The sequence below is a fragment of the Miscanthus floridulus genome, chromosome 6 (assembly GCF_019320115.1).
Source record: "Miscanthus floridulus cultivar M001 chromosome 6, ASM1932011v1, whole genome shotgun sequence".
Lineage (NCBI taxonomy): Eukaryota > Viridiplantae > Streptophyta > Magnoliopsida > Poales > Poaceae > Miscanthus > Miscanthus floridulus.
In genome coordinates, this window is record NC_089585.1 from 1,362,317 (window position 1) to 1,376,357 (window position 14,041).

A 14,041-nucleotide genomic window follows, 5' to 3' on the forward strand; every position below is an offset into this window, starting at 1 on the left:
TGAAAGCAGAACATCAGAGGCCAGCATGTTTACTACAGCCTATGAAGATGCCCGAGTGGAAATGGGAAGAAGTTGGAATAGACTTTATAGTTGGATTACCTTGTACACAGAGAGGATTTGACTCTATCTGGGTGATTGTTGACCGACTGACAAAAGTGGCCCATTTCATTCCGGTCAAGGTAACTTATTCGAGTGCAAAGTTAGCAGAGTTATATATGGAAAGGATTGTATGTTTACATGGTGTACCAAAGAAGATTGTTTCAGATAGGGGTACACAGTTCACATTACATTTTTGGCAGAAATTGCATGAGTCAATGGATACAAAGTTGAACTTTAGCTCAGCTTACCATCCTCAAACAGATGGACAGACCGAGAGAATAAATTAGATCTTAGAGGATATGCTAAGAGCTTGTGCTCTACAGTATGAGACAAGTTGGGATAAGAGTTTACCATATGCCGAATTCTCCTATAATAATAGCTACCAAAAGAGTCTTAAGATGGCACTATTTGAGGCATTGTATGGCAGGAAGTGCAGAACACCATTGTTTTGGAATCAAACGGGGGAAAGCCAAGTCTTTGGACCAAATGTTTTGCAACTGGCAAAAAAACAAGTGTAAACAATAAGGCAAAACCTAAAGGTTGCATAGTCCTGATAGAAAAGCTATGCGGACACAAGAAGAAGAGATTTGGCATTTGAAATTGGTGACTTTGTCTATCTCAAAGTTTCACCTATGAAAGGAGTAAAGAGATTCCATACCAAGGGAAAGTTGTCACCTAGGTATGTGGGACCATTCAAGATCATCAACAGGAGAGGAGAAGTTGCTTACCAGTTAGAGTTACCGGAGCAGCTCTCAGGTGTTCATGATGTTTTCCATATGTCACAACTTAAGAAATGTTTGAGAGTACCTGAGGAACAACTACCTTTGGAAGAACTGGATATCCAAGGGGATCTATCATACAAAGAATATCCAGTAAGAATCCTGGAAACAGTGGAGAGAATCACAAGGAGCAAAATAATAAGAATGTGCAAGATTCAGTGGAACAGACACTCAGTGGATGAGGTAACTTGGGAAAGAGAGAAAGATCTAAGAACTGACTATCCCAATCTCTTTGAACCATCCGAATCTTAAGGACGAGATTCATCTTAAGGGGGTAGGTTTGTAACACCCAAAATTCTACTGCAAATTAGCAATTAAATTCTTGCCCTATTTATACATTTTCTAGGTATTTCTAACATAGGCCAAATAATAAATATTGTATAAATAAAATAAACTATAAGTTTAGAAACTTGTTTGTTGCATTCATGCCGAATCATATGGTTTTTTTTGATTGAGTGTAGGGCTAGATGATTTGAAATTGAATTCAAAACTTATTTGAATTTGGCTTAAAAATGAAAATGGAGAAAATAGAATTGGATAAAAATTTGATTTGGAAAAAAAGAAATTCACCTTCTGGCCCAACTCTAGCCAGCCCGGCCTTCTTCCTCCCCCTTCCCGACCTGCCTTGCCTGGCGCGGCCCACTCGGCGGCTGCCCCGCGCTGGCGTGCTGGCCCGCACCCCACGCGGCCCAGCTTGCCACCCGCGCACACATCAGCTCGGTCGCCTTCATCGCCGAGCTAGCCCACCTCGGCACTGCGGCCCGCAACGCCCACGTCGCCGCTCTCTCCCTTCTCTCTCTCGCTGCCCCGCTGGCCCCACTTGTCAGCGCTGCCTTCTTCCTCCACTTTCCTTCCCCGACGCTCCCTTTCCTTTTCTCTGCCCGTCAATGGCGCGGCTCTGATGGAAGGCCACCGGCGCCGTATGGAAAGCGCCAAACCCGCCTTTCTCCCCATCCTTTCATGCCGCAGCCGCCCACCTATAAAGGCCGAGCCTCCCCTCTGCCCTTCTCTATCCCCTACTCGCTGCCGTGAGCCACCGCCGCCGGTGAATCCTCCCCTCCCGAGCGCGAACGCCGTTGCCAAAGCCACCCAAAGCACCGCCGAACTTCCCCGCTCCCGTTGGTACTCCCCAATTCGTGTTTTGGTCTTGTTTTGCCCGGTTACATCCTCACCCGTGCGCCTTTTCTCTCTCCAGTTCGCGTCCACCGTCGATGACCAGCTTCGGAGCCCTCCTGGACACCGCGATCACCACCGTTGACCCCGCGGTGAGCTCCTAACCGTCCCCATGCCCTCAGATCTTGTTTTGGCGCCCTGGGAAGCCGTAGCCCAAGTTCCAGTCACACCGGCCATGGCGCCGCCGGCATCTCCTTCTTCCTCGGCGAGCCACCGCCCGGCCCTCACCCCTGCGCTGTTGGATCTAGCACGGATGGCCCAGATTAGAAACCGGTTGGATTTAAGTGGCTGGTCCACGGTGAACCATGGACTCGGCGCACCGTGCCTGCGTCAGCACTAGTCCATGCCATGTAGTGCACCGAGCGAACCATAGTGTGCCACGTGTCAGATGAGTCAGCAGCCTCGGTCAACACGTGGTTAGCCATGCCTGTTTTACAAAATAGCCCCTCGGTTTTTAGTGAATCAACCCGCAGTCCTGGTTAGTTCAAAACAATTATTTTCGGTCCTGATTCTATTTGTTTAGAACCCTGTCATTTCCAGAAATAGTATGCCAGATCCAAATTTCATTTAAATTCAGATTTTTAATTATTTTAATTCAAAAATAGGTTAGTTTATTTATAGAATTGCCATTACATCCTATTTCATGCATAACTTTCACGTTTTAAGTCTGATTTGAGTGATTCTTTCGCTCATGTGTTCGTAGCAATGCGTAGAATAGATATGTAAGCTTTTCAACATATGTTTTCACTGTTTGGTGTACTATTCTAATGGAGTTCTATCTTGTATGCATGTAATTATTGGAATGATGCTTGATTGATGTTTGGATCACGATTAGAGGGTGAGCCATTCGAGGTGACTGAGGACCCCTAGCAGGATCAGCAGTACTCCCAGGACGACTTTGAGGAAGGCAAGTGTACCAAAGGCCCCTTGTTACCTATGAACTACTACCACTTACATTCATGCATGAGTTTAATTTGAATTGCCTTTAAGGACTTTACCTAGATGATTCCTTATACCACATATCCTTGATACCTAGGTTTATTGGGTAGGCATTTTGGATAGATGCTGCAGCGCTTAACATGAAGTAATTGTTAAACATGTTTAAAGACTATATGCAATGTGATAAAATGGAACTTTTTAGCAACCGATAGGGGGGCTGGAGTACGGGGTTGAGTACTCTAGTGCCTCTCCATAAGGACTTAATCCTGAAGTGGCAACCCAGGAGGGACCGTACAACCCTGAGTGTCATATGGCTCTAACTTTAACCTATTATCTAGATTGTACTAGCTCGTCTATAGCTCCAGTAAGGGGTAAGAGGGTATCTTTCCTTTTTCTGTTAGGGTGTGCACCGTGCTGCGATGCCCACACGTGCCATTCCTTTGTAGCTACGACCTGTTAGGGAGCTATTTTTCACACCACTTCCAACTTTGAGAAGCATTTGTAGGGATATCAGAAGCCCCTAGGCAACTAGCAATAGCAATATTATATGAATTCACTTAAAGACAACAAAATCATGGATTCAAACCAAGTACCTATTATAGAAAAGGTAAGGAAGAGAGAAAGGAATGTCTAGGGCAAAGGTAAATGAGTTTCGCTCTTCTTAGCATGTTTTATATCCAACCACTTGAAAAGAATGTATTATACAAAAGTTAAAATAGGATTAGGTCTTGAGTTTCTGATCATGCCGCATGACTCAGACTAAAGATGGCAATGGGGCTGCGACTTGAGACTCGATGGGTACTTACTCCATTGGGGATCAAATCTAGACTAAATACATCACCCATGGGCCTATAATTGGGGAAACCTTCACCCAATGGGTATGTCGGTACTAGAACATTCCTATAGACCCCATACCCATTAACCCATGGATAAAAATACCTAGAGGTCCAAATAAATGTCCTGGCCCAATATCAAACTAGCCCAACCCAAATAAGGCAAACCCTAGGTATTTAAACCAATCCCTCACTCCATCCATCCATTTTCCACCCCATCCCTCGATCCCCTCCTGTTCCTAGCGGCCACGTGTACACCGCAACGCACGTTGTTCCCCGCATTGGCACATCACCCGTAGCTGTCTGTAGCGGTAGGGTAGGCCACGGTCGTGGCCGTAGCTACTTGCCAGCCAGCAGCCACCCATCCTAGTCTTCTCGATGGACGCATGGTACATCATCTCGTCCCTAAGTTGTAACTTTTCCTTCTTCCTCCTCCCTACTCCACCGAGTCCCCAACCATTTCTCACTACTACAGCTAGCCGCCATGCCAAGGACCATATAAGCGCAAGCTGATGTCGACGAATGTTGACCATTTTCTTTCTCTTAACCTTTCCTATTATAGTTTGCAGCGTCCAATTCGCATCACTAATCACAGCAACTATGGCCATACTATTTTAAAGGGACATCGGAGTTGAAGATGTTGACCACCTGCTGGAGCTACTAGATTCAGAGGACACCGATGTCGCGCTCATAATATTGGTTATGGAACAAGTACAGAAGTATGTTCAGTGTTTTATTTTTTTTACTTTGGTTTTCTTTACTATGGTTCTAATCCTAATTGTTGGTTTCCTTTTTTTAGTTGATGAGAAGGAAAAACAAGCTACCGCTTTTTGGTCTTGCCTTCAAGATATTCAAAAAGGTCTTTGTTATCATTAACATCAAATATAAACCATTAATATAATCTACATATATACTTAATTCTATCCCCAAACATAGGTCTAGGGGTTTAAAATAATAAATTTCATAAGTTTTAGTGAATTTGTGTTTGCAGAAGGATTTATTTAGAAAACTGATAAGGTGGACCCAATCATCAGATTTAATCATGTTTATCCATGACGAAAACAACTCTAGAAGACTCTAGAAGACCCCAGAAAACTCTCTACCAAAGATTGAGCCAAGAGACTGATAGGGGGGCCAGCAACTCCAAAAGACTCTAGAAGACTCCAGAAGACTCTCCACCGAAGATCGAGCCAAAAGACTGATAGGGGGCCCGACTAGCCCCACCTATAGGACAGATGGCCTACTGGTCCCATCTGTCAGACCCTCCTTGCTACTTCAGTTCTCTACTGCCTTAAGGATCACATCTACACTGTTGATTTAAGTCGGTTTGATCCGAGGATCCAGAATTGAAGCTACCCCTTATATATAGCAAACCCTACCCCCTCCCTAGATCCATCCTAAAACCCTAATTCATATCTCTCATTTAGATCAACACACACAGGAGGATTAGGTCTAGAACTCTCCAATGTAGTAGATTAGTAGCTCAGGAGTAAGGATCGAGTTGGGCTCATGCTCAAGTCCTGGATCTAGTCTTGTAGGCTCGGCAAAGCCTTGTATCTTCACATCTACATCTTGCAAAACTTATTATCAATTTATCATATTTTCACCATGTAATAAGAATGTCATTAGAATCTACCTCACCCGTTGTTCTCCTGAGTTGACTAGTTATTTATCTTTAATGATCAATCCCCTAAGTGTCATTATACATAAATTTATATCATTACATTAACCCCTACTCTAGCTATCCTAGTATGTTGATTAGTAGTTACCCCTTTGTTATTCAATAATCTTTACTCCATTGCTTCCCTATGGTAAAAATATAAATAACAAAACCTAGAATACTTTTGGTAAAATGCTACAATGGTATTATGTGTGCTTACGGAATCCTTCATATCCTATTTGCATTAATAAATACCAAGAAGCATTTTTGGTGTCGTTATCAGAAAAACAATTATTGTAAAGATTTCAATCAGTAACATACCACTAGCTTTAGTAGGATTACCCTTGTTATGTTGAATTGTGAAATAAGATAGGACAATAGATGTCGTTTCGACCTTCCAGTAAGCTTCCACAAGAAAAGAAGAAAAATATTGAAGAACCTATGGACCTTGAACATTTAAGATCCATCATCATTGGATCCCTGCCATCTCATAGGTTTGTATAGACATATATATTCTCTAACCATGTGTAGAGTGGAGAAAAAGGTCGATGACACAAGAATTCAAATCACATCTCAAGTGACAGAAATAGATGCTGCACTACTCACAAATTCCATGTGAGTCATGGTAAGCATGATCAAGAAAGGTGAGATAGTCTTGCTCATGGACTTTAAACTTAATGAGTAGTTATCTTTTAACTTTTTGCATTCCACTGCATGTTTACTTGGAATAATCCATGCATCCATTCCGTTTAGTTTGAATTCTCTCATATCAAATCCACAATATGTTTAGTTCTATGCATATATCCAAGCCACTTGCATCCTTTATCTTAAAAAATCACTCACCATGATCATGCTCTTTCATCTCTATTTGAGTAAATCTCTAAAATACTTGCATGCTACTTTTGTCTTCCATAGTATGCTTTGGTTTGGAAGTATTGTACATACTTCCATTGGCTTTTTAAATTAAACGTGGTGTTTAGGTTAAAATGCCTTCCTTAATCAAAATTAGATATGGAGTATAGCTTGGTTATTGAACTAAAAATTGTTTGTGTAGACACTGGTTATTTTTATTGGACTAACCCTTGTAGGAAACTCTCAAATTCAACCTAGGTAAGTCAAGAGATAAATTCACATCAAAGATGAATAAAGGCAAGGGATGAACTCCAATAACTTTGTGCGAAGAAGACACGGCTCATACTTCATAGAAGTAAGAACTGTGAGTATCAAAATTCATTCACTTTGTCTTTTGCTATAAGTTATCTTTTCCTTGAACCATGTTAGAATGTAGCAAACACATGAAAATTGCTATAAGAACATGATAAACAAAATATGTGCTAAAGTAATTCAAAAACCACCTTTTTATTAGCATAGATGAAAAACACACAAATTATAGACAACAACCCATATTTCAAATTTGTTGTATTCCTTTGGGTATGTGTCCATTAACATTTTGCAGGAAAGAATGAATCTATGTTGTGCATGTCCATAGTTTGGTATGAACCTGCCAAACCACCACTTTAGCTATGGAACAAAGAAGAAGGAGTCGAGTGCCATAAAATGGATCTACAATAAAAGCACTCACTCTTAGGAAGTTGATGAACAAAGCAACAGGCCATGAGCAACGTTGAAGGTAGCCCAGCATTAAGTCTTTCCAAAATTCAAGTTAGGATGCCAATGTGAAGCAGGGTGCAACTCACCTCATATTAGCCAATCTTGCATGTTGGTAGCAAGGACAAGGATGAAAAGATGTCGTTATAGTAGGGCATGCATCCTTGTGTCAACAAACATCAATCAATGGTGGACTGCCGACTATGTGTCGTGAGACCATGAACAACCACAGTTGCAAGATGATGTCCTTCAGTCATTGGAGATGAAGCTTTCATGCAAGTACCAATGAGGTTCCTTCCTAGACCATCAAGATGGCTGGCAAACAAAGAAGAACAACTCTTCGCCACGCCGCTAGAAGACAAAGACCATCAAGGAGGGACTTGAATTTGCATCTCCAATGAACACCAATTCGTCGACCAAGAACCAACAAAAATCAAGAATGGTTGACGAGAGAACAAGTAACTACCCGAATGGTACAAAGAAAAGGAAAGATCCACAAAAGAAAGGAATAAAAATAATGAGAGGAGCAGAAGGTCCAATCATAGTGCTGAGATCCACAAAAGAAAGGACAAAATGATGGCATGACAAGAGGATGATAAAGAAGAAATACAATATAGGAGATAAGATGCTCATGGACAGCTCAAGCAAGGAAAGCTTCAAGCAGGAAGAAAAGACCACCACAAGTCATTGACCCTTCATCACATGGTGTCATCATGCTCCAATGATGAAGGTAACATCTTAAGTTAAGTGGTCATTATTTTAAAAAAATTTAATTTAATCTTGCTATTCACATAAATAGAGAAACAAACATGTTTGGGTTACAACTTTGCTTGATCCAACTTGATTTACTCAACAAGTTTTGTTCCTTAAGTTTGTTCATAGCACCACTTTCTTGATCTCATAGTCTTAACCAAATAAGCTAAAATATTGCATATCTTATCCTTGGAAGATAGTCATAATCATGTAAGGTTTGATACATTATAGACAATCCTTCCATAGGTTAAGCAACTCCACTCTTTTTGACAAATGTATTCAAATGCCACATTAATACTCATCCTACTAATCTTATCACCCATGTTCTAAGAATGAATGCACATAACATCAACCATAACATTATTCGATGTGCCTAAGGCTAGAAAAAATAAAGAAATAAAGTTTTGGTTCTGTTGGTGTTTTCCCACCAATAGAACCCATGCACTTGATCTTTACCTTGTCTTTATGAGCAAAACACACTTCAAGCAAAGTGTGGGGAAGTTGATCCCCCAAATTCTACAAGTGAAAGTTCTGAACCGGCAATAATGATGCACACAAGATGTTACCAGTTTCTACTACTAATGGTTGACTTTGAAATGCTAAACAAGGAGGAGTAACAAGTCAAGAAAGGATGCACCTATCAAACCAAAATCAAACTCAAAACCAAGATGGGTTTGGCAAAATAAGGTGGCACCACTACTAGAGGCACCACCTCAAGAATCCTCAGCTTCAAGAGTGAATCGAGGTACTTGATCAATGAACTTCCATGACTATCAAGGGCAAGATTATGAAGCAACCTCAAGTGGGCATCAGGGAGGACGCATGTCTTTCTCTGGCCAAGGGTATCATGACTCTTAGGAGGCCTACCACCGCCTCGACAACAAACTCACAACCATTAAAGAGACAAATGCTACCATACAAGGTACATTACATAATCATGCGCAATGGTAGGTAAACATGAGACACGAGATGGCCAGCCTCAAGCAACAACAACAACAAAAATCAAAATTGGGAGGCTCTCTCCCAACACCTCCACATCCGGCCATCTCGTTGAGCAACCACGACAACAACCAGCTTGGGGGACAAGGCATCCCCCATGTATCTAGATAAGTATTTCTTTTTCTTTTATTATTCTTAGTTTGCTTTATATATATATATTATAGAAAAAAGATGAATAACTAAAAATGAAATAAAAAGTTATCTTTATAGAAATATATATAGTTATAATGTGTGATCTAAAAATGAAAACAAAATAAAGAGAGTGTGTCCAATTTGCTTTAATTTATTTTTAAGAGCTGAATAAAATAAAAAGAAATCTGAAGATAATCTCTTAAAAAGAAAATGGTGAATAGTTGCTCTGTTGTAATTTCTTTCAAGTACCCAGTTTTTAGTCTTGAATTCTCCCGAGTTTTGGATAAGATTGTTTTGATATAAGGATTTACTCTAAACTTGAAACTCGTGGGTAGCATATGCTTGATCTAAGCCTAGGTAATTGATGGATATGATATGAGAAGGTCTGAGCTGTTGTTTATCTTATTCCAAGTGACACTAAAATTATGGAGATTTATCTTTTGAAAAAAACATAAAAAAATTCTATGATGAGTTCCTGTATGACAAAGCTTGAATTCCTACCAGAGCCACACATGATATTTAGGCTAGGAAAAATTCTACTTATATATTGCTTATTTTGCATTGAGTTTTGTCAAGCTTTGTGGACCCTTATGAGAGATTTGTCATGCACTTAAAATCAAGATCACGTACACACCACCCAAATATGCACTATTCCTACACTGGGGGTAGGCGTAAAAACATGCTTTCCATTTAGATCAACCCAAAAATATTTTACTCCTACACTAGGAGTAAACACCAAAAATATATTTTATAGGTTTTCCACCAAATAAATGCTCTAAATTCTTGTTGCTATCTCTCAAAAGTTCTGTTGCAGAAAAGAGACTTGGGCTATGCAAAAGTTATTCAGAAAAAAGAGAAGAAAAGAAAAAAAGAAAAGAAAAAATGGACACAGAAGTGTCTGAGATATTTAAAACAATGGGTACTTAGATATCCACCTGAAAAAAATAAAAAGATGAATAAAGATAGCCCCTGTTCTCCTGCAAAAATATTTCCAATATTCAAATGAGAGATATGTTTTCAATGAGCAAAATAGAATTAGGATAGCCACTATATATATCCACCATATACATCCACACACATGCACATCTTGATTTGATTGTATGACTAATCTCTCTCTTGGGTCCGTTGTTTGACTTTACAATACATGCATTGCAAGTATGCTCTAGCTTTCTCCTTACCTATGAACTCCACATAAGCCTTAGTTGTAGGAAGAGAAAAAGGGCATAACATCATTACTGCCTTTGGTGAGGATCCAAAAATACCACATATATTGAGAGACTTGAGACTGTCATACAATGGAATTTCTGAGTTTTATTTTGAAAACTTATAAAAACTCCAGAACAATGGTGGAACAAAGAACTTGAGACACAATGCTTGACTTGATCGTTCTGTCTTTCAATTGCTCAAGACCCAAGTGAAGGCTAAGAAGCCCCATGGTTGAAGGTAATACGGGTAAGTTTGAAAGTCAGAATAGTTTGTTCTAATCCAAAGGAAATTTCTTTTTTGGACGCATGTGTACTTTTGAGGCGTGAAAACATTGTAGCAACTCCTGATCCATTGTTGAGTTTAGCTTTGCTTAGAGACGAGCAAAGGTTAAGCTTGGGGGAGCTTGTTGGTGGTCATTAACATCAATTATAAACCATCAATATAATCTATATATATACTTAATTCCATCACCAAACATAGGTCTAGGGATTTAAACTAATAAATTCCACAAGTTTTGGTGAATCTGTGTTTGCAAGAGGATTTATTCAGAAAACCAGCAAGGTGGGCCCAATCATCAGATTTAATCGTGTTTATCCACGACGAAAACAACTCCAAAAGTCTCTAGAAGACCCCAGAAGACTCTCCATCGAAGATCGAGCCAAGAGGCTGACAAGGGAGGCCAGCGGCCCCACCTATAGGCCGACTAATCTACTGGTCCCACCAGTCAACCCCTCCTCGCTACGTCGGTTCTCCGCCGCCTTAAGGATCACATCTATGTCGTTGATTTAAATTGGTTTGATCTGAGGGTCCAAAATTGATGCTACCCCCTATATATAGTAGCCCCTACCCCCCTCCCTGGATCCATCCTAAAACCCTAATTCATATATCTCATTCAGATCAACACACACCAGGAGGATTAGGTCTAGAACTCTCCAATGTAGTAGATTAGTAGCTCAGGAGTGAGGGTCGAGTTAGGCTCATGCTTAAGTTCTGGATCTAGTCTTGGAGGCTCGACAAAGCCTTGTATCTTCACTTCTACATCTTATAAGACTTATTATCAATTTATCATATTTCTATCTACATGGATATGCTTATTTTGAATACATATCTCGCTTAGTTAAAGGTTATCATTACTTTTGTGTACGGGTTCATAGAGCGCTTAGCCTGCTAGTTTACTGGTTGGGCTAAGTAGCTGAGCCTCATGTAAACATGGTGCTTATACGATGCTCTGCCTGTGAGTGCACCCTGTTCCCTAGTCGTGTGGTAGTAGCGGGAGGTGACAACCCCGTCTATCCTATGTAGTCCACCCCATGTGAAGAGGTTCTTAAATTATAGGACCATAGTTGCATCAGTAGAGTTATCTTTTGTGGAGCTCTACCATCTATCAGCATCTCGAAGTGCACAAGAGTAGAGTTAGTCTTAGATATAGTTGGGTATACTTTGACCATGTAATAAGAATGTCATAGGAATCTATCTCACCCGTTGTTCTCTCGAGTTGACTAGTTATTTATCTTTAATGATCAATCCCTTGAGTGTCATTATACATAAATTCATATCATTACATTAACCCCTACTCTAGCTATGCTGATATGTTGATTAGTAGTTACCCCTTTGTTATTCGATAATCTTTACTCCATTGTTTCCCTGTGGTAAAAATATAAATAACGATACCTGGAATACTTCTGATAAAATGTTACAATGGTATTCTGTGCACTTGTGGAATCCTTCATATTCTATTTGCGTTAATAAATACCAACAGTCTTTAGGTTAGTGCACATATTCAAATTAAACCAGTGTTGGGCCATCCTCCAACTTCTAGGTCTTGAGTTTCTTATCATGCCACATGGTAGTCTTGAACACCACTCATTCTTGTCGATTATCGATACGCTTTGACCCCAAACAACCAAGCTCATACAAACTTCTCAAGATTACATGGCACGACACTATACGAGTCTGTATATAAGACAATACCAATAGCCTTGCCTTCCAAAATGGTAAGGTGGGGACTAATCAACGCACCCCATCTTCCCCTTAAAAAATGTTGACATAGGTCGATGATAAATCATGATTACTCAATGCGGCACATATATAAGCCATGCTTGCACTCGCTCAATTCTCATGTGCCAGCTTGCATAGCATTTTACAAGTTGAGATAGTCTTACCATCTGCGCTAGCTCAGAGACAAAGAAAGAAGACAACCACACATAATGGGTTTATCCAATCCTCATGTGCTAGCTTGCATAGCATTTTTTGATAAGGACTTGCATAGCACTATACAAGTTGATAGATAGTCTTACCTTATGCGCTAGCTCAGAGTCAACAAGGAAGACAACTACACACGATGGGTTAAATAAACGCTTGACACAGGCGCCATGCCAACCACATGATAGCCATGGATTGAAACAGGTATTATATGAATTCACTTAAAGACAACAAAACCATGGATTCAAACCAAGTATCTATTGGCATTTCTTAGCATCACTCTTTACTAAGTTGTCATCCCTAGCATGATGCCAGAAATGCGTTGTTGGTAATTATTAAGAACACTTGTAAATATATATGTTAAGTATCTGCAAGCGCATAGATAATATACCATTATAGCATTTCACCCGAGAGTTTACTAGGTATCATTATTTATATTTTATCCACAGGGAGGTGCTATGGGGTTGGCACAGAGATATTGACAAATACGTATACTTATGATGTAATCACTCACATGCTATAACAGGGGTAAGTCAAATGATAAATGAATGATAAGTGTAAGGTAATGATGGTATTCTAGAGATAGAAATAGATACTCATAAATGTAATATAGCTAGACAGAAGATTAGTTAAGAGCAATAGATTCCTAAGTCATTCCTTATTTACTAAGTCTTTTATACATCCAAGTATATACACTCTCATCTATAGCATAATTAACTTTGGAAGCTCCACACGGGGGAGCTACTGCCACCGCACGCTGAGTGCATCTTCAACTTCACAGAAGGATTTCATGGGTGAAGCTCATGGACATGGTAGTGTCAAACGAGACACAAAAGATAAAACCGGTGTTATGTAACGCCTCACCTGTCACCTCCAAGGGAGGCTTGGGAGTTTGATCATGCATCCTGAAGTAGTACTGGTGTTTTCTGTTTCGGAGTTCAGCTTCCTCTCTGTAGTTTTGGATAGGGACGTTCGGTCAGAAGCGTGTGTCCAGAAGCTCGCGCCTCCTCCGTCACGCACGTCCGCAGAAATGCTGCGTCCGCCGTTTCTTCCTCCGTACCCCCTCTTCTCTCTCCGTGAGCTCGGACGGTGCTCCTCCTCACCGCGCCCACCGCCACCCCCGCGTGCTCCTTCCCCCCTGAACCCCCCTTCTCTCTCTGCACGGGCAGGACCCACGAGCAGGATGAGGACGACTGGACGAGTGCACCCCGTCCACACGACCCCAGGTGCGCCACGCATCTCGACCCCCCCCCCCACCAGCACGCCCCACCGCCGGGCCCCGGCTCGCCGCGCCCCATCCCCTATACCCAGGCCGTGCCCCATGACTCTCTACCTTTAAAACATGAAACACTTGGATGTAACATTCATCTAAAGCAGATAAAACATTTGGAACATACACTTGAAATGTGTGTGAAACATATGCAACATCCAAATAAAACACTTGCAACTTGCAACTTGAAAACACTTATTGCAATATAAGACTGAAAATGGCTTAGACATTTTGAACGTACTCTTGCGACATATATGTGTGAAATATATTCAATATCCAGATCGAAACGCTTGCAACATACTGAAACAGATGAAACATTTTGAACAAACGCTTGCAACATGCCTTTGAAACACTTGCAACATGTCTCTAAACACTTGAAACATATGCA